The sequence below is a fragment of the Oryctolagus cuniculus genome, chromosome 3, assembly GCF_964237555.1.
Source record: "Oryctolagus cuniculus chromosome 3, mOryCun1.1, whole genome shotgun sequence".
NCBI classification, from domain to species: domain Eukaryota; kingdom Metazoa; phylum Chordata; class Mammalia; order Lagomorpha; family Leporidae; genus Oryctolagus; species Oryctolagus cuniculus.
The window spans coordinates 146,461,293-146,488,737 of record NC_091434.1 but is presented as its reverse complement, the minus strand read 5'-3'; the positions used below and the strand labels follow the sequence as shown (position 1 = coordinate 146,488,737).

Below are 27,445 nucleotides of genomic sequence, written 5' to 3'. Positions count from 1 at the left end.
TTGCAGAGGGAACTATAGACAGCTGCACAATTTACAGAGTCAAAAATTGCTCCAGGGGTGGGCATTGTGGTGCAGGGGCTTACGCTGCCACTTGGGATGTGCACATGCCATATCTGTGTGCCTGGGTTTGAATCCAGCCTCTGCTTTCAACCCAGCTTCCTGCTGATAGGCACCCTGGAAGGCAGGGGATGATGAATCAAGTACTTGTGTCCCACGTGGGAGACCAGGATGGAGTCCCTGGCTCCCGACTTTGGCCTGACACATCCACAACTGTTTTGGACATTTGGAGGCTGAACGAGCAGGTGGAAGATCTCTCTCCCCATGCCACCCGCCCCCTCTTCTCTCTGTCTCTCTGCTCTGTCTCTTTCTCTCTCTCTTAGATAAATTTTTAAAAAGAATTACTCTGAAGAGGCACATGACTTTTTTTTTTTTTTGAGGAAAAGATTGTGAACATTTTATTTATACAAAATGCCAAGTAATATAATTTGAGGCACAGATCTTGGAGTCTTTTTTATTTTTTATTTTTATTTTTTTAAAGATTTATTTATTAACTTGAGAGGTCTGGACACTGATAGAGAGAAAGAGAGACAGAGAGAGCAGTCTTCCATCTGCTTCCATCCCCAAACGGTCACATGGCCGGAGCTGTGCCAATCCGAAGCCAGGATCCAGGTGCTTCCTCCGGCTCTCCCATGTGGGCACAGGGGACCAAGCACTTGGGGCATCCTCCACTGCTTTCCCAGGCCATCGGCAGGGAGCTGGATTGAAAGTGGAGCAGCCGAGACTTGAGCCAACGCCCATATGGGATGCCGACACCAAAGGCAGATGCTTAACCTGCTACTCCACAGCTCCAACCCCTCATAGGACTTCTATCTATCTATCTATCTATCTATTTATTTATTTTTTATTTTTGACAGGCAGAGTGGACAGTGAGAGAGAGAGAGAAAGAGAAAGGTCTTCCTTTGCCGTTGGTTCACCCTCCAATGGCCGCCGTGGCCGGTGCGCTGCGGCCGGCACAACGCACTGATCTGAAGCCAGGAGCCAGGTGCTTCCTCCTGGTCTCCCATGTGGGTGCAGGGCCCAAGCACTTGGGCCATCCTCCACTGCACTCCCAGGCCACAGCAGAGAGCTGGCCTGGAAGAGGGGCAACCGGGACAGAATCCAGCTCCCCGACTGGGACTAGAACCTGGTGTGCTGGCGCCGCAGGCGGAGGATTAGCCTATTGAGCCTTGGCGCCAGCTCATAGGACTTCTTGATGCCAAAACCAGGAATGAATTTTTTTCTGAGTGTTCCAATATAGAAAAGGAATGGAGGACATTTGTATTAGCTTTGTCCAATAACAGTGAACTTTTCATAAACATTAAGCAAGAAGAACCCAAGACTCAACTCTCTAATACCTGTGGAGAGCTACTTAAATTTGTTGGTCAAGGGGCCTGTGTTGTGACATAAAAGGTTAAACTACCACCTGCAACACAGGCATCTTATATGAGCATCAGTTTTAATGCCAGCTGTTCCACTTCTGATCTAGCTCTGTGCCAATGCACCTGGGAGGCAGCCAAAGATGGCCCAAATGCTTGGGCGCCTGCCACTCATGTGGCAGGGAGGCTTGGATGGAGTTCTGGGATCCTGGTTTTGGCCTGGCCCAGTCCCTGCATTTGCAGCCATTTGGAGAGTGAACCACCAAATGGAAGATCCATATCTGACTCTCTTCCTGTAATTCTGCCTTTCAAATAGATAAATCTTTTAAAAAGATTTGTTAATTAGACTTGAAGATGTGTTTTCCCAGGCAAGTGACCTGGATTAATAATCAGTCCCAGGCCGACGTTGTAGTGAAGCCGGTAAAGCCGTTGTTTGCAATGCTGGCATCTCATATGGATGCCGGTTCAAGTCCGGTCGCCCTACCTCCGATCCAGCTCCCTATTAATGTGCCTGGGAAGGCAACGGAGGATAACCCAGGTGCTTGGGCCCCTGTGCGCACTTGGGAGACCCAAAACCTCCTGGCTTCGGCCTGGCCCAGCCCTGGCCATTGCAGCCATTTGAGGATTGAACAAGTAGATGGAAGACCCTCTCTCTGTCTTGCTTACTGGTCCCCCTGCCCCATAACTCTGCCTTTCAAATAAATAAAATTAATCTTAAAAAAGTCAATCACATATTTCATAATTAATGATGGTATTAAAATTAGCAAATTCATTTTATCCAGGATCAATGTGAAATGTAATCTACTCAGTGACCCTTGTCTTTTCCTGAAATTTTCTTTCTTTCTTTTCTAGGACACTTTCTTTCTTTTCCAGAGATTTTCAGTAATTAGTGTTTGGGCCAAGGCCATACAACTTGAATATAAACAATATGTAGTATAATCCTAGTTTACATATATATATGTATATGTATACATATATATAAATACTATAATATAAGATTATTGCTGATCATTGCACATCATAGCCAAATTCTACCAGGACATTATAAGGAGTCACAAAACAACAAAAAAAAGACTTGAGCTCTAAAGGTTACTACTCAAATACATACCGTCGCCTTTTGGAAAGTTATTTGCACACCATGTGACCATTTTTTATGCACTATGTGACTATTGTCTATGTCTCACAAAATGCAACTTAGTTTTGGTGTTAAGTATAAATCTCTTATACTTAAAAATGTGAAAATGTCTGATGAAATGTATCTGCTGAACATCTAACTAGAGTGGTTATGTTTTATTCTCTCGAGAAAATAACAAGTCAGTTCCCTTTGCATCATCATGTCAAGGTCACTAAGATCAGATGGTAGTTATTAAAAAGTATAGAATTATCTTAAAATATAATCACCAATTATTGGAAATAGTATTTTTTAATTTGTTTTTGGAATTTATTTGAAAGTCAGAGTTACAGAGAGAGAGATAAAAAGAGAGAGAGATGGCTCTTCCATCCTAAGGTTCACTCCCCAAATATCTGCAGCAGCCAGGGCTGGGCCAAGCCAAAACCAGCAGCCTGGAACTCCATTCTGGTCTCCCATGTGGGTGCAGGGGCCAAACACTTGGGCCATCTTCTGCTGCTTTCCCTGGTGTATTAGCAAGGAGTTGGATAAGAAGTGGAGTATCCAGAACTCAAATCTGCACTCATATGGAATGCCAGTATTATAGGCAGTGGCTTAACCTGAAGTATCACAACACAGGCACTACACATATAATTTTCAAAAAAAAGAAGCATGAGAGGGCTGTGGTTGGGAACTCCAACTCAAGTTCATCTGTGTGTGTGCATTGTGGTATAACAGGTTAAGCTCCCACTTGGGATGCCCACATCCCTCATCGGAGTACCTGGGTTTAAATCCTGCTTCCATCTCCAATCCAGCTTCCTGCTAATGCACACCTTGGGAGACTGCAAATGATGATTCAAATACTTGATTCCCAGCCACCAAAGTGGGAGACCCAGATGGAGTTTCTGGCTCCTGACTTCACCGTGGCCCAGGCCTCCCTGTGGTGAGCATTTGAGGGAAGAACTAGTGGGTTGGCCAGAGCAACGGCTCACTAGGCTAATCCTCCGCCTTGCGGTGCCGGCACACCAGGTTCTAGTCCCGGTTGGGGTGCCAGATTCTGTCCCGGTTGCCCCTCTTCCAGGCCAGCTCTCTGCTGTGGCCAGGGAGTGCAGTGGAGGATGGCCCAAGTGCTTGGGCCCTGCACCCCATGGGAGACCAGGATAAGTACCTGGCTCCTGCCATCGGATCAGCGCGGCGCTCTGGCTGCGGCGGCCATTGGAGGGTGAACCAACGGCAAAGGAAGACCTTTCTCTCTGTCTTTCTCTCTCACTGTCCACTCTGCCTGTCAAAAAAACAAACAAACAAAAAAAAAAAACAAAAAAAAAACCTAGTGGGTGGAAGATCCACCCTTGCCACCTCTCTCTCTTCCTTTCAAATAAATAGAAATAAACAATTTTTTTAAAAAAGTAATACACTCACCTACCCACCCTCCTTTTTTTTTAAAACAAAAAAGAATCTGGCTTAGGGGCCTGGAACTCCATTCCAGTCTCTATTGTGGGGGGTAAGGACACAATTAGTTAAGCCAGCATCTGCTGTCTCCTAGGCACAAGAGCAGGAAGCTGGATTGGAAGCAGAGTAGCCAGGACTTGAAGCAGCACTGCCATATGGCACATGGGTGTCCCAGGCCTAACCCACTGAACTGCAGTGCTAGCCCCTAATTACTTCCTATACAGCCTTGGGAAATTTACTTCTTTGTCTCAGTTTCCTTATCTGTGAAATGAACATTATATTAGACTCTTTTTCATTTTGTTCTTAGGATGCATTAAATGAATGAATATTTGTTAATTTCTTAAAATCAAGGTTTTGCACATACTGATTGCCATAAAATAGTAAATTACAACTGAAACTGCCAGTATATTTGTCTTTAAAATATATAGTAAAATTATTTGCATATTTATAGAGAAAAATTATATTACTTTGTATAATTTATTTTTAAAGATTTATTCACTTATTTGAGAGGCAAAGTTACACACACACACACACACACACACACAGAGAGAGAGAGAGAGAGAGAGAGATAGAGAGAGAGAGGTATTCTATCCTTTGGCTCATTCCCTAAATGGCTGCAGCAGTGGAAGCTCAGCCGATCCAAAGCCAGGAGCCAAGAGCCTGCTCCAGGTCCCCCATGTGGGTGTAGGGGCTAAAGCGCCCAGGTTATCCTCCACTGCCTTCCCAGGCCATCTGCAGGGAGGTGGATTGGAAGCAGAGCAGCCAGATCTCAAATAGGTTTCCATATGGGATGCCAGCGCCGCAGGTGGAGGCTTAACCTACATAGCCACAGCTCCGGCCCAAATACTTTGTATAACTCTAACTTGAACAAGGCATATTACAATTCACTCTATATTTATAATAAGCCAGCCATTGACCTATAGGTAGTTCCCTGTGAGCGTGGTTATTTGTCCTGTCAGAGTAAAGCAAAATATACTGAGTTTTCTTTACTATGTTTTAATGATGTACACTCTTACTACCGAATTCTGTTATAGCCTAAAGGGTGGATGGGGGGAGAGTCAGAATAGATGTTTGAAGCTCTCTGTACTCATGGAGCTAGGAAAAAATTAGATGACTTAAGACAAAAACACAGCTGAAGGATGGTTACGGCTAAATGCCTGGAATATAAACTCTCTGTTAAGTATTCAAATGCCGCCAACATCTGGCTGGCCATTTATTATTCATCCTGCTTCCTAGGGGGACTGTTGCAAATGAGAAAACACATGTTGATTTGGGATCATTTCAGTAAAAAACTCTTTCTTATGCAAATATTTATCTTAAATTCCTTAAAGCTCCTAATGAAGGCAAAGATTTTGAACAGACAACAGAATATTGCTAACACTGGGGACCCAGCGGGTGAGGCAGGAGGGCAAGCTTTTTCAGGATAAACTGAGATTCCTGTTGTGGAATGCTTAGGAAAGCCGCCTATATTGTTTACATCTTGGGAAAGTATGCCCGTGTTGTTTTATAAGCAGAAAAAAAAATCACATGCAGAGAAAGAGAGAGAGAGATATTCAAACAAAAGTGAAATGTTTTATCAAAGCCATAGCAAAGATGCATTTGTTATTATATTATCTCATTAAATCGCAGAGGCTGCCATGGAGTCAGTAGCTTTTTTCTTAATCCCTACAAGAGAGAATTAAGCAGCTATGATGATCGTAGGAGTATGATGCTATCCTGGTTATTTTCCATCTCCCTTGCCAGAATGCAGCGGACGGGAAAGAGGAGGGCTTGTTCTGTCTTTTCACAACCTTGCCTGCATTGCCTGGAACACTTGGTGTACACAACTCTTTATCCAATTAACGAATCTCAAACTCAGGCACTGTTAAGATCACACAGACAGAAATTTGTTAGACCAGGTGCAAATTAAAATCACCCGAGATGATTGTTTTTGTGGCAATATGTTAAAGAGTGAAGAAACAGAGAGCAATGTTGTCACAAGTGCCCATCTTGTTTTGAAAACAAACCAAGCTTTGCACAAAGCCACTGAGATGTCCCAGTTGTAGTATCCATTTTCTCAGAAACAGCTGCATGACCTTGGGCAAGATATTTAGCCACATGACAGAGTGAAAGTCACGTTATTAGTGTAATGAGTAGTAAATACACTTGTGATGTTCTTAGGGCAGCATCTGACTTTTTTTTTTTTATTTAAAAGGCAGAGTTACAGAGAGGCAGAGGCAAAGAGAGAGAGAGAGAGATCTTCCATTTCCTGGTTCACTCCCCAAATGGCCGAATGGCTGGAGCTGGGCTGATCCGAAGTCAGGAACCTGGAACTTCTTCCTGGTCTTCCACATGGGTGCAGGGGCCCAAGGACTTGGGCCATCTTCTACTGCTTTCCCAGTAGAGAGAGAGCAGAGAGCTGGATTGGAAATGGAGCAGCCGTGCTCGAACAGGTACCCATATGGGATGCCAGCACTGCAAGCGGTGGCTTTATCCGCTACGCCACAGCACCAGTCCCTAATCCTGTTCAAAAATAGGCAAGAAGAGTAAAAATGAAAGAATTAATTTTAAAACTTTTTTAACAGACAAATAATTCAGTCCTCCTCCAAATAGTGCATGTTTCTGTCTGAACTCCTTATTTTATTTTAGTATTTATAAAAATTTTATTTCATCTACTAAGGCAGCATGAGATAGTGAGAGAGAGAGAGATTGGTTCACTTCCCAAAGATGCACACAACAGCCAGGGTTTCACTAGGCTGCAGCCAGGAACTTGGAATTCTATCCAGGTCTCTCATGTGGGTGATCCGGGGCCCAAGCAATTGGACCGTCACCTGTTGCCTTCTCAGGATACATAAGCAGGAAGCTGGACCAGAAGCACAGGAACTGAAACTCAATCAGGCATTCCCAGCATGGGATGTGGGCATCCCAAGTCCGTGTGCTAACCCACCGTGCTACAACACCTGCCCCTTATCTGTGTCTTAAATGTGTCTCTGGAGATCTTGAATTGTCAGAAAGCAAAAGAAGTCACAATTTTTAAAATATTTTGTTTAAGTTATATAAGTTTCATGTGTTTCGTGTGTACAGATTTAGGAACACAGTGCTGCTTCCCACCTACCCTCCCTCCCAATCACACTCCAGCCCTTCTTCCTCCTCCCTCTCTCATTCCCACTCTTAAATTTGCAAAGATCTATTTTCAGTTTACTAAATGATCATATAGTTAATCCTACACTAAGTAAAAGAGTTCAACAAATAGTATGAAGAAAAATAAACACTATTCCTCAATGGAAGAGACAATTTATATCAGAATATCTCTCACCTAGAGGCAGCCTTCATTACATATTATGATGCATTCACTTAGTCATCAATGAGATGCAAATATAAATATCAGTCTATCTTTATAGAAACATACAGGTGAATAAGTTGTATAAACCTACAATACACATATATGTATTCTACAATCATTCTTGATTCTAACTATTGTTTGATGTTAATGTTTTACTGAAAGTTTCTATTACAAACACAAAACTAGAGATTTTTTTTGGTCAATTTTTCTAGTGCCGTAGGTGGCAAAATTTTTCCAAGTTTCTAAGTGCTAGTTTAAATAGAAGGAACAGCCAAAGAACAAAGTCAAATTCTTCTGACTACATGAGGCCAAGTTCAAAGGAATTAAAATCTAAAACTCCTTTCTTTGTTTTTTTATTTTGCTCAGTCTCCGTCAAGACATTCTTATTGACTTGGCAAATGTGAGCATCCTTAATATTTGTAACCTGGGATCTCTTCCATGGAAGTCACTTCAGAATTCTGATCAGGGCCCCACTTCTAATGGAACTCCAGTGTTCATAGGATAAATGAGATCATGATGGCAATAGCCCATGGCCCATCAAATGAAGTGAATGAACGAATGAATAAATAAATAATGGTCCAGCCCAGCCCCCAAACAAAAAGAATTATTTCTTGTAACTACTGTACTCTGGAGTCTAACATGGTGACCCAGAAATGTCTCACATAAGGAAAACAGATAGAGAAAATCTGGTTTTTCTTCAAAAGATGCCGTTTTTGTCCTTACTGTCCAGAGTTCACAACTCTTCGTGGGTTCTAAAACTTTGTCTGGGTCCTTAGATTTAATGTACATTTCTTGTAAGCACTGTGGAGTTGGTGTTGGATAATTAATGCAAGTCAGCAGTCCTGTCCTTTCACTGGACTCTTAATGATTTATTTGCAATGTTTTCAGTAATGGATTTAGTCTTATAGCTATCACTTTACCATTGTTATTTCATTGCAGCGTTGTTTTTCTTGCAAGGTTTGTCTCCCTTGATTCTTCCTCTTGGACTAGGAAATAGTTTCCTTTCAGTTATTCTGTTTCCCCTCTTGATAGATATTCATTATACACTTCCAATTTTCATTTTAATGCTTACCTTCAGAATAGCAACATGTATCCTAGACTTACTACAGTGTGATGTATATTGGTATTTTGTCATTTCTCAGAAACTGCAAGGGCCATCCATCACTTAGATCTCCCTTTATTTCTCATTTTTTGTGGGTTTTTTTGATAGATATATTCATGTTAGATGACAATTGTTCTGTGTAATCAATATTCATTCAGATTTACCTATTGGGTCCCCTTCTCTCTGTTTCCCATCTTTTCCTGGAGTGCTATCTAGTTAAATTTAATTTCCCCTTTCTCTCTAAAAGACATCTGCCTAAACCAAATTTTCTCAGGCTTTTTTTGGCCTGAAAATATCTTTACTGTGCCTTGACTTTTTATCACAAGAATAATTTTTAAATAATAAAGGGTATGAGACTGATCACTCTTTTAAAACATATAGAAAAATCTGTAATGTATTCTATATGCATTTCTTTTTTAATTTTGCAAATCACCCATTTTAAAGTAGAATGGCCTAATTTGCAATACACTATCCTTTCCTGAAAGGGATCCATGAAACTCTAAAAATCACTAAAAGTAAAAGATAAATCTTCTTGTTAAAATATTTATTCTTCTCCACTGAAGGAAAAACTGCATCATTCTATTCCTCTATTGAAATCAAAGGAAAACATTTATATTCAGGCATGAACAATAAAATTGCTCTTTGTATTATATATGGATGTTTCATCATATTCCTTAGGAACAGCATTGCATAATATTACGAACAAAGTCACAGATTCTGAAAAAAAATGTGGCCTTTAAAGAGTGCTATGGGGGCTGAAGCTGTGGTGCAGTGTGTTAACGCCCTGGCCTGCTGTGCCTGCATCCCTTATGGGTGCAGGTTCGAGACCTGGCTGCTCCACTTCCAATCTAGCTCTCTGGTAGGGCCTGGGAAAGCAGTAGATATGGCCCAAGTCCTTGGGCCCCTGCACCCATGTGGGAGACCCTGAAGAAAAAAAAGAGTGCATGATACTTACTCCAAAAAACCCAAATGAAACCTGCAGCCTGCTGCAGGCATGACATACAGAGTCTGAAATATGCTCAATCGTTATTTACTCTGTTTATAGGAAAAAAAAACAAAACAACAACAACAAAACAAAAACAGGCAAAGAACTGAAAAAGTTGGAGGCTTCTAACTCAGTTTACGCTACTGAACTCCTGACCTACAGTTTTTCTAATAGACTCTTTCAATAAGTGAAATTGAGGACTTCTACCAAGGAGAACCCTGATTAGAGACCATTTCATGCTGATCTCAAAACAAAAATAGCACAGAGAAGAAACCTCCTTTATCTTTCTTCTTGGTCCTTATATAGCAGCTTAAAATGAGACTTGTTACACCAGCAATCAAACATTTCTAGGTACAAATGTTTCCCCCAGACTAGCTTCTACTGAAAACAATTTAATGAACATTGTAATGTTCTTTGCAGTAATTGGTTGAAATAGCATTGGGTGCAAAGCTATATTTTACTGTTAAAATCATCAGATTTTGTGTAGGGTCTTGTGTCCAAACCATAGTGGATAACACAGAATTTCCATCTTTATAACAGTGACACTGATAACTTCATCTTGTACATCCAAAGCTGACCCATACTGTAGGGATCTTGTGCTGCCTAAATGATCCCAAGGACCACCCTGTGACAGCAGAGTTTCTATTCCAAGGAAGGCCCTGAGAAAGTGTTGAAAGCACTCAGGCATCCTGGTGGCAACTGGCATGGCTTTGTGAGTACAGGGATAGATGAATTCTATATCTCTGAAATCCTCAGTGTGCTCTGATTAGCTCCCTGATGCATCCCTTGGGAATGTGGAGCTCTAGTAGCTGACGAGTTTTTTAGGAAGTACTTGTTGATTTCTAAACTAAGAATAATTTACTATAACTAATCCTTCCATGCTGATCATGAGTGTCTGTATTATTTAAGGAGATCACATTTAAACAACATGCATGTTCTGTGGAAAATTTTGTGTCTGGATCACTTTCTTCTAGTCACAAGCTAATGATATCCATCACAGGTGCAGCGGCATTACAGAAATTTCCACCTGACAGCTTTAGGAAGCTGGGAGAAGCTGGATGTACAGCACAAAGGGTAACTTTGTGGCGGATCTCCATGGTGAACAGCTATCTTGTGCCTTCTTATAAAAGAATTATGAAACTGGATCAAAATTACTTATCAAGTTCACAGGCTAATTGATTTCATCATTGGTCAACTTTACTCAAACAGGACTTGGTAATTCATATATTCAAAATAGGGAACTTCTTACAAAATAACACCATTCCTGCTGAAAAGGCATCTATTAATATTTCATAAGCTACCTCATATGTTGATCAATCTGTAACTTTGGACATAATTGGTCAGTGAAGATGATCTCTATCCTTGGAATCCATGAGTTTTAGGCAAGTATTAAGTTCTGAATGCTTGTTCCACATCCAGCAGCTTATCTTCAACGGCATAAAGCAAACAGCCATTCTTTTCATCTGTTAAAACATGAAACACTTTGCTATCATACTCTGTGCCAAAAACAGAGTAAGTCAAGCCTTCTGGGTGCCTAATCCCAGCCACCTCTGCTTACTGCACTGTTGGATACTTTTGACATAAGATCTTAATTGGTCTTAATTGGGACTGATGGGCTTCTCGTATGACAGCTGATAAGCAGCAAGCAGAGGTGGAAAGCACTTAGTCTTTTTTGAATGCTCATGACACTGATGCACTAGTCTAGGTAAGGAACAGAGTTCCGTGACTGAAGAAGTAGAGGACACAAGGCGAAAACGTGTGCTGGTGCTGGGACTCACCCAGGCAGCTAGGCAGAGGAAGTTAAGAGGAGTAGTTGACTTGAACAGGGAGGCTTAGTGAAGCAAAGTGAGAATGAGTATTTAGAGGTTGTTCTGTTTGATGAATTTGCAACACCATCATTCCTGCCAGAGAAGGCAAGGGGGAACTGATCTCTTGGACTTTGCAAACCAGGTGATCTCCCTAGAGGAACTTAGCCGGTGAGGAGAGCATTCCCTTCCCACAGAACTGGCGGAGAGAGAAATCAGAAGAGGTGCTGGAAGGGATGTATGGTTGTGGAACATGAGGATAGCATAGGAATGTCTCTTGTCAGTAGGCAACTGGATGGGTCCACTCATCTAGGACCAGGACCCAGGCGGTTCCTTTGAGGGCTGTGTATTGTGGCAGATTCACCCAGAGCTAAGGCAGACAGCTTCCCCTTGCTAGGTCCTGTTTCTGCTGCCATCAACTCCACCTGAGAAGAATCTCAGTGCTGGTTTCAAGAGCCTCCATCTACCCACAGCTGTTCTCACAGTCTGTGGGATCCCATCAGATAAAACCCCAGTTCTTAGTCACTTCCCTTTTATTGTTTTGACTGTCAATCTTCTTTTCTCTTTTATTATTTATATTAAAATATCTGCAGTCAGTCTTATTTCTGGCTCATTAAAGACTTTGGTTTTTGTGTTTGAGATGGGACTAGGCCAGGTTTTCTTGCATTTATTCTGTACATGTTTATAGAGCTTCTTGGTTCTGTGGTTTGGTGGTCAAATTTAGCTTTTGAAATACTTGCTGCTAGCATCTTTTCAAATATGATTTCTGCCCCATTATTTCTCTCCTTTTTTGGTCTGGATTGCAGTTACCTACACGTCAGAACTTTTCACTGTGGTCCAAATACCTATTATACTCTTATTTTTGTTTTCTATCTTTTTTCCCACTTTTCTTCAGTTTTAACAATTTCTACTGATCAGTTTTCAGCTTATAAACTTTCTTTCTGCAATCAATGTCTGTTAAACCCTGTCTATTGAGTTCTTTTTTGAAATTATTATATTTTTCTTTATTCTTTGATGAAATATTTATTTACTTGAAAATCAGAGATAGAAATAGAGAGAGAAAGAGAGAGCAAGAGTGAGAGAGAGAGAGAGAAAGAGAGAGCAAGAGTGAGAGAGAGAGAGAAGAGAGAGAAAGGAAGAGACAGAGAAATAGCTTCCATCTACTGGTTCATTCTCCAAATGGCTTCAACAATCAATGCTGGGTCAGGCCAAATCCAGAAGTCTGGAATTCCATCTTGAGCTCCCACATGTGTGCCAGGGGCCCAAGTACTGGGGCCATCTTTTGCTGCCTTCCCAGATGGAACTTGGATCAGAAGAAGAGCAGCTGAGCAGCTGACTCTTGAACTGACACTCCATAAGGAATGCTCCTGGTGCAAGAAGCAGCTTAAATTGCTACCAAAAAAAAAAAAAAAAATGCTGGCCCCTTGGAATTATTATATCTTTCTTTTCTTTCTTTCTTTTCTTTTTTTGACAGGCAGAGTGGACAGTGAGAGAGAGAGAGAGAAAGAGAAAGGTCTTCCTTTGCCGTTGGTTCACCCTCCAATGGCCGCTGCGGCTGGAGTGCTGTGGCCGGCACACCGCGCTGATCCGATGGCAGGAGCCAGGTACTTATCCTGGTCTCCCATGGGGTGCAGGGCCCAAGTACTTGGGCCATCCTCCACTGCACTCCCTGGCCACAGCAGAGAGCTGGCCTGGAAGAGGGGCAACCGGGACAGAATCCGGCGCCCTGACCGGGACTAGAACCTGGTGTGCCGGCACCGCAAGGCGGAGGATTAGCCTAGTGAGCCGTGGCGCCGGCCTATATCTTTCAATTCTAGGATTTCTATTTGTTTATCTTTTGTTTCAATTTTTTTGTATTTGTTTAAATTGACAACAATTGTGTGTATTTATCTTGTACAAAATGATGCTTTGAAAAATATATACATGCTATGGAATGATTACATCTAAGTAACTAATATACATATTACCTAACTTTTTTTTGTAGGGAAAATACTGTATGTCCACCCTCTTAGCATTTGTTTCTTTTTAATAACCTCACATTTCTGGGTAAAATGCTCTAGTTTTTTCATGTATTTTACTGAACAGATTTAGTTTTTATAAAAGTCTCATTTGAAGAGTAGGTGATATGGTTACTTTTGCCATGAATTTTATTTTCAGTTCTTTTTCTTGCTTGTTGGTTGATTGATGCCCTTGGAATGTCTGTAATTGTTGATTAATGATTACTGCCTATGAAAGTGTTTCTTTCTGGATGTCTTAATCCAGGGAAGGTTTAGTGGTCTGGCATTCTGTCAGAGTTGGAGAAGATTGCTATCAAAGGAGTGAAAGCTGTGTGTTAGCACCTGTGAAGAGTGATCCTACCTGCCGTTCTCCCATGGTGAAGTCCTGTAAAAGTTTCAGCTGAAGACCTGGGTTGTGCTCGGGTACCCGCCTTCTTACTGGGCCCTGAGCCCTATAGTTCTTCTCTTCCCAGCTTGATGTTTCTGCTATGGTGTTTTAGCTTGTATTATCTCTACGGTCTCAGGCTTGTGTTCCTGGACACTTACACTATGAAGCCTGGAGATTAAGAGGAACCTTCAGGAAAAGCAGTACAAAATGTCATGGCCGCTGCTCTGAAGTTCTGTTTGCTCTGTGAACTTGACTTTTCAGTACCCAGCTACCTCAGAGTCCTCATCTCCATGCTTTGCCAGTCTACTCTCTTCAGGTTTCCTAAAGTACTGAGTCACTGAGAAATGTGAACTGGTTAAATATATGCAAATGCCTTGGGTTGAAAATTAGTGAAAAAATGTGGGCTTACCTTAATGTGGTTTCTTTTCTTCACACCTTAGCACAACAGATCCTGTCTGCCTTTGTACTCCTCCAATACCTCCTGGTATACCTATTATTTTTCTGGTTTATGTAGCATTTATAGTTATTCTCAGTAGGCAGGTTTGTTTCTTACAGTTTGCTTAAACACAGTCAGAAGTATGAGACAAAAATGTATTTATTCATGTTTTATTTTCTGGGTCCTTCTAAGATGTATAGTTAAGGTGTGATTGGTTGAGATTGCATGTAGTATGCTTCCATGTAGAACAAAGAAGGCAGGAAATTTGCGAATGTTTTTCAACAAATATGTATTGAGGGAGAACTATGGACTGAGTTCTTTTCTAAATGCTAGAGATATATTCATAAAAGTGAAAAACATTAAGCAAATATCCGTGCCAACATGGATCTTACATTCTAGTGAAATAAAGCAGTCACAGCAAAAAATAAAAAGAGATATACTTTCAGTAACATTTGCAGGAATTTTATAACTGATTAAAACTGTATAGTCGTAGCATAATACAAAGTCACCTATGAGAATGATCCTGAAACGTCTATGAGCATGGAGCCGTGTGCTTTCATGCTGTCAGTCACAGCAGTCAGCACTGCTAGGATCGTGGTATTTGATTTCCCAGTTTTACTTGCTAAATCAAATGTGGGATTTGCTGTTTGGATTTTGGTTCTTGGGTTCAGTTTGCTCAGACCAGAAATTTTCTGCTATTGAAGTGGATCCATACTTCAATTCACCTTCAGCTCTGCTTTCAGTATCTGGACTAATTTCTTGGGATCTAAGTGTGTTTTCTAGGCATTAACACTTGGCTCTGCTGTCATGTCAAGAAATCTGTAACAGCCATGGAATCAATAATATAGAGGATACACAAGGCAATATTTTTAGAAAAAGTTTTATTGGATTTATTTGAAAGGCAGAATGACAGAGGGAGAGGGACACACACACACACACATCTTCCATCTGCTGGTTCACTCCCCAAATGCTTGCAATAGGTGGGGCTGGGCCAAGCTCAAGTCAGGAGTCAAGAACTCCATCTGGGTCTCTAATGTGGTTAACAGAAAACCAAGTACTTGGGCTGTCATCTGCTGCCATCCTACCCCTTTAGCAAGAAGCTGGTTTGGAAGCAGAGGAAGCATGCCATCCCAGGTACTCCAGCTCCAGTATGGGATGCAGGTGTCCCAAGCAGCTTGAACTTGCTGCACTACAACACCTGCCCTAGGGCAGATCCATGGCTCTTGTTTGTTCATTTCATGTGCTTTATGTAGTTCTTAGACCCATGACATTTGAAAACAATATTCATGTCTGTATACATATGTTTTCTTTCTTCTTTTTTTTTGCAGGGTCTGTGAAGAACAGATTATTTTCTATAATGTGGTACTCAGTTATTTATTAGAATAACCTAGAAGTGTTCTGTTAGATCTTTTCATCCAAATCTAACCAGCCATCAACTTTTTTTAATTCTAAATCCTGAAAAGCTCTCAGGTCTACCCATTTCTCCATATTTGTAGTGCCATCACATATGTCTAAGCCACTAATATTTTATTCCCAGAAAACTGTAATAGACATACTAAGCTCCTTAAACTCCACTCACCAATAAATCATCCGAGTATTCTTAATTATTACATTGCTTGCTTCTCTCCTTGCAAGCTTTCAGTAAACCCTCATGCTACTTTCTAAAATGCACATAGACTAATGTACACTTATGAACATGTCCTTCCTTAGCATTGCCCAGCAGTCCAACTAGAGAGACTGTAAAACTCCTTGGCTAAGAGCTAATCCTCTGGAGCCACTTCAAGTTGTAGCTCTCCTTGCTAACTATGTAATTTTGGGAAAGTTATTCAACTCTCCATGCCAAGTTTTCCCCTTTATTATGGGGATAAAATTGTGTCTATGTTATGTGGTTGTTGTGAAAATTCAATGAGTTTTAAAGTGCATTTAGAACAGTGTTTAGAGAGCACTCTACAAATATCTTAATGAATAATAACTTTTGCATTATGTAACCCCTTTCTTGTCACATTTACTTCCACGTATCCTCCAAGCTACTCACACATTAATCATGCTTTAACTTTAGGCTTACTGGGGTTTTTACAATTTTATAAATACCTTTAGGCCATTATTTGTATTCACCAGCTTTTCATTACTACAGAGAAATATCTGTGGTAACTCATTGTATAAGGAATAAAAGTTGATTTAGCTCACAGTTGTGGAGGTTCAAACCCAAGATCAAGTGGTCCCACTTGTTGGGCATCTGGTTAGGGCTATGGAAGGCAGTGGTGGCTCAGAAGTGGAGGATGGGTCACATGGAGAGCAAGGAAGCTGAGAAGGTGGCTGGACCCAACCCAGGCATTTATAATGACCCTCCCATGGAAAATATCTTTCAAGTACATGCACTCAATAATACAAGGACCCCTGTCCCACTAGTTCATCTCCTAACTACATAATTGGATTAAGTTTTCACCCTCTTACTAGCATTAATTTAGGACTTTGAGATTTAATAGTCTGCATGAATTTAGTGTCCAAGCAATGCCTAATTTACATTTAAGATCTTTGCATCTCCTTTTTCATAATGTCTTCACACCTACTGTTGCTGCTTTTAAATCTAAAATGTACCTTTGTTGTCTGATTTCTGACAATGAAGATTTGCTTATGAGTCATTAGCCTAATGTTTCAGTACAAAGAAATGATTGTCATAATTTCAAATAGTTCTTCATAACTTGTTTCATTTCTGGATTGAATGTCTTATGGTGGGATCTCTCTGTCATCAATATCTATAAATGTAAAGAACATATGAGCTGTCAATAATTTCTGTTGAATTATTATGCTGAGAGAGTAAAAGTATGCATGAACACCCTACTAAGATAAAAAAAAAACTCTCATGTAGGTGGATGTGTGATGGTGGGTGAGAGAGAAATTTGTAGGGTGGGGAAACTGAGCTTGAGGTTCTACTGGGAGAACTGTGGATTGTTCAGGAAAGAGGTGATATTTTTTAATGTAAAGACAACTCTAACAGTAAAGTCCAGAAATAGAAAACTGAATAGCTTGGATTAATACCAAGGAAAATCTAGCTAAAATAAATATCAGGCACAATTTTGTCAAGTATGAACTGTACCTAATATGGGTATTTTGTTTAACATGGTTAAGAGGATGGCTTTTTTTTTCTCCCTGCTGGGACTTCTTTGGAGGATCCTGTGATTAGTCAGTCTTTTCTTGTCTGTTTCCTTTTCTACCTGCCAGCTCTCTACAAAGACAGTTTTCACCATATTAAGCCAATTTTTCCCCCTCCCAAAGAGGCCCCAAACCATAAGAAACCACAAATAGGCATGTATGTCTTTGAAGATGAAGGGTTGCCAAAGCAAAGCTTTCATACCGAATCAGACTTGAAACTCTAATGCTTTCACACTTAAAACATTGCAGTTTCATGGGGATGCAGCATCCAAGAAAACCACAACATCTAAAAAATTTTCAGCACTTCATGATGTTAAAGGATGAATAAATGACACATAACGTTTTGATTAAAGTAGAAATCTAATACAATAACAGTACCATTTATTGTCGTATTAATTTCTTTTAATTTAAACAGTTTAAAAACATTTCCAGCCTAAGTAAAACCATGATGTGAAACATCATGATGTATGGTATAGGATTCATTTTAAAATGACAATACTAAAGTAGAACATAGACAAGGAATATTATGCAGAATCTTTGCCAGGAACTGGATTTCAAAGCTAAAAATAAACATTTGGGGACTGATGTTGAGGTGCAGTGGGTAAAGCTGCTGTCTACAATGCTGGCAGCAGTATGGGTGCTGGTTTGAATCCTGGCTGCTCCATTTCCAATCTGGATCCCTACTAATGGCCTGGGAAAAGCAGCCAAAGATGGCCCAAGTACTTGGGCCCCTGTCCCCCATGTGGGAGACCCAGAAGAAGCTCCTGTCTCTGACTTTGGCCTGGTTCAGCCCTAGCTGTTGTGGCCACATGGGGAGTGAACCAAGGATTGGAAGATCTCTCTTTCTGTAACTCAGACTTTCAAGTAAATAAATAAATCTTTAAAACATAAATAGTAGGGTAATGAAACTGAAGTACATAACTGTCGCTCCCTGTCTTAGTGGAGGAACGACACAGGACCCTGCGCTGTTCTTTCGTCTGCTCGGCCCTTCCCGGGTTTGCTGCTGGTTCTTCCCGGGTTGGCTACCGTCCCTTCCACCTCCATGGAAGGGCGGTTCCCCCTAGCCACTTTCCCCACTTCCGCGGGGGAGCGGCACACCGTCGGCCGGCTCTCTCGGGGGCTGCACAGGTGTTCCTTCAGATAGATGTTCCCTGGTGCATGTTGTCTCTCTCCTCCTTTATAGTCCTCTTCCACCAATCCCAACTCTGCTACCCACACGCCGAGTACGCTGCTCTCCTCCAATCAGAATCAGCTCCTGCCACTTATTGGTTGAACTGGAGGCAGCTGTGTAGAAGCTGTTTCCTCCTCTCCCAGCGCCATATTGTGGGAGAGCAGATGCATAGAATAAGTCTTAATTCCAGTAACAGTCTAGTCCGAGTTGCTCCCAGTTGCTCCCCACACATAACATCATTAAACTATCTGCAGTGTGTCTTTGTTTAATGGTAAAAAGGGCTACCTGGATTTTAAAATTTTATTTTATTAAAGACTTTAGTTTTTTTTTTTTTTTTTTTAAAGCAGTTCAAGACAGCTCAATTGAGAGGAAAGCACAGAGATATCTCATCTAGCCCCTGCATGCACACTCCCCACTATCAATACCTCCCACCGGAGTGGCACATTTGAGAAACTTATATTGACTAATCAGAATCACCCATGGCCCTTAGCTTGCAAGAGGATTCACGCTCAGTGTTCTACAGCATATGGTTTGCACAAGGGTACAATAGGTTTCCATCCTTATAGTATCTTGGAGAATATTTTCTCCAAGATAACATCCTCTGTTCTTTGCCTGTCCATCCCTCCTTCCCCACCCAAGCCCTGGCAACCACTGCTGTTTCCAGTGCCTCCAGGGTTTTTATTTTTCTGGAATGGCACGTGGCTGAAATCATACAGCATGTTCTTGTATCAGGCTCACTTTCTCCACTTAGTAACATGCATTTAAATTTTCTCCACATCTCTTCATGGCTTCTTTTTGGTGTTGAATAATACTCTATTTTCTGGATGTACCTAATTATTTACTGCTGCTAAAGAACTTGCAAGTTTTGGTGACTATAAATAAAGCTGCTGCCAACATCCGTGTGCCAGTTTGGGGTTGATATACATTTCTGCCTCCTTGGAGGAAGTACAAGAAGTGTAATAACTGGGTCACAAGGTAAGAGTATGTTTAGTTTTGTAAGGACCTGCCTAGCTACCTTCCATAGAGACTGTGTCATTTTGCTTTCCCACCAGCAGGGAGTGAGAGTTCCTGTTGCTCCACATCCTCACAGTCTGGTGATGTCAACTGGACTATTTCAATAGGTGTGTAGTGCGACCACCCCAGAAAGGTATCTGTAGGGATTGCATGTCTTCCTTCTCCTCTAGCCCCAGATTTAAAATTATAACTATGCTAAAATACTCTTTTTGATAGCTATGCTTCTTTTGACAGTGAGTTTACCATAAAACTTCATTATCACAGTGTATCTTTTTTATGTTTTTGAAGTACTTGCTCTGTGCCAGACTGTGTTCAAATCACCTCACAGACAGTAGTAAGTCATTTCTCAAAAAAAAAAAAAAAAAAGCAAAACAAAATAAAACAAAAAACTGAACAATGTTATTGGAGTACCACTGTTGAAACTATTTTACAGATGACAATGCAAAAATGGAGAGACACTGGGTCCACTGACAGAGGTTACCACAGCTTTCAAGTGGCAGAACTGAAATTTGAAACCCAGCAAGCCTCAATCCATGTGCTTTTTCACAAATACACTGTCTAGACTCTCTTCCCATCTGTTTCCCTCCCAGCCTAAACCAATCTGGCTTTCATTACAGTGAAACTCTTTGCTAGGGTCACCAAGTCCTTCTTAATTGCCAAATCTTCTGGATGGCTTTCGGAGCCTATCTTGCTTCACTTCATTGCTATAATTAACGTTATTATTCACTTCTCCGTTGAAACTCTCTTGTTTAGCTTCCATAAAATCAGTCTCCATTTTCTTCTTATCATTTGGTCACTTAAAAATTGTTTTTTTATTCTTCCTCCTCCTTCAACACCTTATTTTTATTTTATTTTCTAGTTTTGTTTTAATTCAGTCCTCATCTTTTTCATGCAAGTTTATCTGAAAGTTGATTGCTCTATGTAACTGTTTTCTGAATATCTGTACCTAGACATTTTACAGTCAATCAAAACTCAACCTGACTAAACTTAATTCACTAGTGATTTTTCTTTTTGAAACTGGCTCTGCTTCCTTTAATCCTTGTCTCTGTGTATGGAAGATCCATTATCTGGAAAGCCAACTTCTTTTACGTCACGCTCATAGCCACTGCCTTGGGATGGGTCCCGTCAGATCCCACCACGACGGCTGTAATAGCTCTGCTGATATTTCTTCAACTCCTTCCTCCCCAACCCTGTCTCCCACAGCAGATGTACAGAGTAAAAGTTACAAAACAGAAGCACAGTCTTAACCACTCCGGGCTTACCATCCTTCAATGTCCACGTGTCATGCACAAATTGAGGTGGGCTCAAGCTGTCAACCTGAGAAGGCCACAGGCCATAACCCTTTCTCACTCTCCCAGTATGATACTGTTTCCTTCTCTGTGAGCAACCTTCGAATCTTTTATACACAGCCAATCCCCGTAAGGAAGACTATGCATGCTCATTAGCATTTATTCGCTATCCCCAAATCAGTACTCACTGAGCTGAAACCAGCTTTTGTGCACATTCCCATAGAGGTAAAAAATTTGAGTTGCCCGAGGTGCTCCTTGCAAGCTGCGGTGGAGCAAGGACACATTCTTCCTTTTTGGCTCTTACACTAAACACTGTCATTAGGTGACCTATTTAATGCCGCATTTTCCACATTCTTGTCCTTTTTGTTGGTGATTTTACTGTTTAAAGTGGTCCCCAAGCTTAGAGTTGAAGAGCTGTCTGCAATTTGAACAAGATTTGGCACTCCAACTATGTAGATGTTTAAACCCTTCAAATCTTTTGTTAATGGTGCCAGGAGGGTGGAAACTTAATCTAATTATGGTCTCCGAAGGTAGGGCCCTCGGGAAGCGAGTGAATTGAATTAGGTTGCTCAAGTGGAGCCCACAGTGGAGTCACGATGCCTTTATAAGGAGAGACCACATGGATGAGGCTGCTCCTTGTTTCTGCTTCCTGGATCACCATGCGATCTTGCCCACACACATGTGCTGCCTTGCACCGCCCTCCTCAGAAACCAGACCAGTAGGGCTACCTCCATAACCATGGGCCAACATAAACCTTCCTTCGTAAGTAGCTTCTTGCAAATATTTCAGTTCTAGTAACAAAAACCTGACTAACACAGTCCCCGAGTACAGGAGAAAAATATGTATATTACATAAGCTTCTTGCAGGGATGAGTTACACTGCTGTTTGTCATGTATTCAGTGTTAATCAACTAACTATATATGTACATTAACTAAGCTGTCTAAACAGAATTGCTCATAAAACAAGATTGTGTAATTTTAAGTTGTATTTATTGGTAACATGTTTATTGTTATTTTGTAATATATTATAAACCCAGACAAATAAGAAATGTCAATAGGTTAATGTTATTAGAATTAAGATTTTTCAACAAGTGGGAAAATGCATAATATAAAATCAAATGAGTGCAAAGAAATAGCTATAAACTTATATGTGATTTGTAGCTATCAGTAAGATGTAATAGTTTATTTTCATATTTCTAAAATGAATATATTTTCTATCTGAATTCATTGTAAAGGTATAGAAATAATAATAATCTAGCCAAGAAAGCAAAGACAGTTTTTTTTCCTTCGTACTATTTGTTGAATTCTTTACTTAGTGAAGAGTTAAGCTTACAATTATAAAATGAACTGATGGCTGGCGCCGCGGCTCACTAGGCTAATCCTCCGCCTTGCGGCGCTGGCACACCAGGTTCTAGTCCTGGTCGGGGCGCCGGATTCTGTCCCGGTTGCCCCTCTTCCAGGCCAGCTCTCTGCTGTGGCCAGGGAGTGAAGTGGAGGATGGCCCAAGTACTTGGGCCCTGCACCCCATGGGAGACCAGGATAAGTACCTGGCTCCTGCCATAGGATCAGTGCGGTGTGCCCGCAGCAGTGGCGGCCATTGGAGGGTGAACCAACGGCAAAGGAAGACCTTTCTCTCTGTCTCTCTCTCTCACTGTTCACTCTGCCTGTCAAAAAATTAAAAAAAAAAAGAATTGAAAGTATATTATTGTAAAAATTAAAGAATAAGATAGGAAGGAGAAGGGAGAGTGGGAGAGTGAATGGGAGAGAGGGTAGAATGGGAAGTATCACCATGTTCCTAAATCTGTATACATGATATACATGAAATATGTTCACCTTATATAAATAAAAAATTGTAAAACAAAAAATTTTAAAAAGTGGGTATTTTCATGCCATTTCAGTATTATTATTTACATGCACCTGTTTAATTTGCATTCTTCTGATTATGTTGTAGTATATTACCAATAAAAAAAACTGAGCAAAAAAATGAAGCAAAGACAACTTACTAGCAATTAACACCTCTGGCACTCAGGTTTTGGTCTCTAAATGTGATTTCTTAACAAAGAAGTCCAGGGCTCCTTGAAAACAGCATTGGTTCCAGATTGAGGGCAACAAAAGGGTGGGACTGGTCCTGGAACTTCTGTGCCCGAAATGAAGGCAGTTATCCAATATCACCAAGGTCTAATTAAAATTACGAAACAAAACTAGGAAACTATGTGAAAACATTCCCACTGGCCTAGAAATGGGAGAGCTACAGCAACAAAAGAAAACAATAATGTCAATGATTGAAAACATAAGTTATTACATGAATATAATTAGAGAAAAAACACTTACTGGTCATGTTTACTTCTGATGAATTGATAGAACAGAAACTCATCATTCTAAACCAGAAATTGGCAAACTTTCTCTGTGAAATAAAAATGCTTGAGGTGAATATTTGAGACTTGGGGTCCACGTGGATCACTGTTTCATCTTCAACCATCTCCTCACTCCATCTCTTCCTCCTTCACTTCCCCCTCCCCCTCCTTCCTTTTTTTCTTCTTCAACAAGCCTATGCATTTTTTTATGTTGCAATCTTCTTTGTTTTTATCAATCCTTTGATAAATGTAAAAACCAAGCTTAGCTTGGTGAGCTTGAGTCATATATGAACTAGAATAAGCTAGCACCACTTCCAAAAATAATTTTGTCAAGGTAAATATAACTGATTTAATTTGGACTTCTTTAAAAAACTGTATTTTAGGATAACCAAGTAGTGGATGAAAGAATGTCTTTATAGAAGTGCAGCTAATGAGTTCAGAAGTAATGATGGAATTTTGGACTTTTAACATTTATATACCCATAATGAGATAATGGTACAAAACAATGATAGTTATACTGAAACCATACGGCAAAGGTTGGTGGGGAATTACATACATGGGTGAATTAACTACAATCCCTTTAGTTCAGTTTTTCCCAAACTTTGTCACTCATCGGCAACACCTTGGTATCTTCAAAAAATACTAACGTCTGACAGCCCACTCTCGACATTCAGTTTTAATTTGTAGGGCTCACACCTGGATCTGAGGGCTTTTTATAGCTCCCCTGATCAATCTAAGGTTATTAAAAGTGGAACAACCTGATGTTATGTGGCTCCTGATGACTTGTAACAGGAAATACTTCGCATTGCAAGACCACATAACTATTGCTACCTATGTATTGCTAACACACACAAACAAAGGCACCCCAGGAAAATATGGCATCATGTTCTGGTAGCCTGCTTCATATCTCACTACTCCAGGAAAAGTTGCTTATTATAGTTCTGAAATAACAATGTAAAAGAAATGCTAATTACAAGGTGAGAACATTTTTCTTTCCTATCCATTGCTTTCACTCAATTTTTAAGTGAATGCCAAATCTGTAATTAACTAATTAAATTTTCCCAGCTTCATTATATATTGCTCACATCTAAAAATTTTCTTATAATAAAAAAGTGTGTCAGATATTTAAGTTGATCCATGTGAATGACTTTTTTATTGATAAAAATCGTATTTTCTTTTAGAAGAAACTATCTTTACCTATATCTAATCCTTCTTAAGCAAGCTGTTATTTTAGCTTCAACTGTAATAAAAATATAATTTGCATAAAATGCACTTCAAGTTTATGGGAAAATGTCTAATTTGTATCTATAGGAGGATTTCTCTACAAATTTAGCCTGCTTTGAGACTTTCTTATGAATAATTTGCTCTTCATCTTTTGAGATTTACTATTTCCATATAAAATATGCACAATGACATGTTCATTCATCCTGACTTTTCATTACTAGCAGTTCTTTGATTTTAAAAATGAACTTGCTTTCCATGCCTAAAATACTCTCATGGGCTCTTCAGCCAGATCTGAATGCCTTAAGGGCTGATTCTGAGGCCAGAGTGCTGTTTAGGACATCTGCCCATTCTATGAGTCTGCTATGTATACTGCTTCCCATGTTGGATCGTTCTCTCCTTTTTAATTCTATCAGTATTATCAGACACTAGTCTTGTTTATGTGATCCCTTTGACTCTTAAACCTATCAGTAATATCAATTGTGAACAGAAATTGATCATTGGACTAGTGAGATGGCATTGGTACATGCTGCCTTGTTGGGATTGAATTGGAACCCTGGCACATTTCTAACTCTACCATTTGGGGCAAGTCCAATTGAGCATATCCCAAATTGTGCATCTCCTCCCTCTCTTATTCCCACTCTTATATTTAACAGGGATCACTTTTCAGTTAAATTTAAACACCTAAGAATAATTGTGTGTTAATTACAGAGTTCAACCAATAGTATTAAGTAGAACAAAAAAAATACTAAAAGGGATAAAGTATTAAGTTGTTCATCAACAGTCAGGACAAGGGCTGATCAAGTCACTGTTTCTCATAGTGTCCATTTCACTTCAACAGGTTTCCCCTTTGGTGCTCAGTTAGTTGTCACCGATCAGGGAGAGTATATGAAATTTGTCCCTTTGGGACTGGCTTATTTCACTCAGCATGATGTTTTCCAGGTTACTCCATTTTGTTACAAATGACCAGATTTCATTTTTTTTACTGCTGTATAGTATTCTATAGAGTACATGTCCCATAATTTCTTTATCCAGTCTACTGTTGATGGGCATTTGGGTTGGTTCCAGGTCTTAGCTATTGTAAATTGAACTGCAGTAAACATTAAGATGCAGACAGCTTGTTTCTTTTCCAATTTCGTTTCCTTTGGGTAAATTCCAAGGAGTGGGATGGCTGGGTTGAATGGTAGGGTTATATTCAGGTTTCTGAGGAATCTCCAGACTGACTTCCATAGTGGCTTGACCAGTTTGCATTCCCACCAACAGTGGGTTAGTGTCCCTTTTCCCCCACATCCTCGCCAGCATCTGTTGGCAGATTTCTGAATGTGAGCCATTCTAACCGGGGTGAGGTGAAACCTCATTGTGGTTTTGATTTGCATTTCCCTGATTGCTAGTGATCCTGAACATTTTTTCATGTGCCTGTTGGCCATTTGGATTTCCTCTTTTGAAAAATGTCTATTGAGGTCCTTGGCCCATCTCTTAAGTGGGTTGTTTGCTTTGTTGTTGTGGAGTTTCTTGATCTCTTTGTAGATTTTGGTTATTAATCCTTTATCGGTTGTATAGTTTGCAAATATTTTTTGCCATTCTGTCTGTTGCCTCTTTACTTCCCTGACTGTTTCTTTTGCTGTACAGAAACTTCTCAATTTGATGCAATCCCAAATGTTAATTTTGGCTTTGACTGCCTGTGCCTCTGGGGTCTTTTCCAAGAAGTCTTTGCTGGTGTCTATATCTTGCAGGGTTTCTCCAATGTTCTCTAATAGTTTGATGGTGTTGGGTCATAGATTTAGATCTTTAATCCAAGTTGAGTGGATTTTTGTGTAAGGTGAAAGGTAGGGGTCTTGCTTCATGATTCTGCATGTGGAAATCCAGTTTTCCCAGCACCATTTATTGAATAGACTGTCCTTGATCCAGGAATTGGTTTTAGATCCTTAATCAAATATAAGTTGGCTATAGATGTTTGGATTAATTTCTGGTGTTTCTATTCTGTTCCATTGGTCTATCTATCTGTTTCTGTACCAGTACCATGCTGTTTTGATTACAACTGCCCTGTAGTATGTCCTGAAATCTGGAATTGTGATGCCTCCGGCTTTGTTTTTGTTGTACAAGATTGCTTTAGCTATTTGAGGTCTCCATGTGAATTTCAGCATCATTTTTTCTAGATCTTAGAAGAATGTCTTTGGTGTTTTGATTGGTATCACATTGAATCTATAAATTGCTTTTGGGAGAATGGACATTTTGATGATATTGATTCTTCCAATCCATGAGCATGGAAGGTTTTTCCATTTTTTCGTATCCTCTTCTATTTCTTTCTTTAAGATTTTGTAATTCTCATTATAGAGATATTTAACATCCTTGGTTAAGTTTATTTTAGGCATGGAAAACCAAGTCACTGTGGCACAAAAAAAAAAGACCTTAATGAAAGATCTCTGTGAGTGAGAGTCCAGTGGAAAGAATGGGCCATCAAAGAAGGAGGTACCTTTCTCTGAAGGGAGGAGAGAACTTCCACTTTGACTATGATCTTGCCTAAATAAGATCAGAGTCGGCAAACTCAAAAGGCTTCCAAAGCCTTGGCAACTCATGACTAGAGCCTAGGGAGATTACTGACGGCATAAACAAGAGTGTCAATTTGTTAAGTCAACATCAGGAGTCACTGTGTACTTACTCCTCATGTAGGATCTCTGTCCTTAATGTGCTGTACATTGTGATTTATTGCTGTAACTAGTACTCAAACAGTATTTTTCACTTTGTGTTTCTAGGTGGGTGCAAACTTAATATATGTTAAATTGATCTTCTGTATATAAAGATAATTGAAAATGAATCTTGATGTGAATGGAATAGGAGAGGGAGTGCGAAATAGGAGGGTTGTGGGTTGGAGGGAAGTTATGGGGTGGGGGGAAGCCACTGTAATCCATAAGCTGTACTTTGGAAATTTATATTTGTTAAATAAAAGTTAAAAATGAACTTGCTCTTATTTTTGTATACCTTGTATACTGGTAAGAAAATTATTGCTATACTTTCTTGCATTTTCTGTGTGAAATTCATCTAATCTCTCAGTAAACTCATTGGCTAAATTAAGTATCTTTGACAAAATGTTTGACTACTTGTATTTAAAGTGATCGTTTCTTTATAGCATATTTGAAAGGAAATACATACAGATAATTCTGGGTGTGTGAATGGGAATGTCATGTATGTGGGTTGGGAGAGACACTTTTCTAATGTCTGAAGTGTGTTATTATCACT

The 27,445-nt window shown here is 40.1% G+C and overlaps 1 protein-coding gene across 2 annotated transcripts in view; it reads left to right on the top strand.

Moving 5' to 3' along the window:
• The window catches only part of LOC100348313 (cadherin-related family member 4), a 233,772-nt gene that overhangs the window by 29,698 nt on the left and 176,629 nt on the right, over window positions 1-27,445 (top strand). Inside the window, exon 1 of one of the 2 annotated variants that reach the window (XM_051848886.2) lies at window positions 21,099-21,396. The exons of the other annotated variant lie outside the window; for it this stretch is intronic. The gene's annotated coding sequence lies outside the window, so the exon portion shown is untranslated. Of the gene's footprint in view, window positions 1-21,098; window positions 21,397-27,445 lie in introns of those variants that run through there. 2 annotated transcript variants of the gene reach the window in all.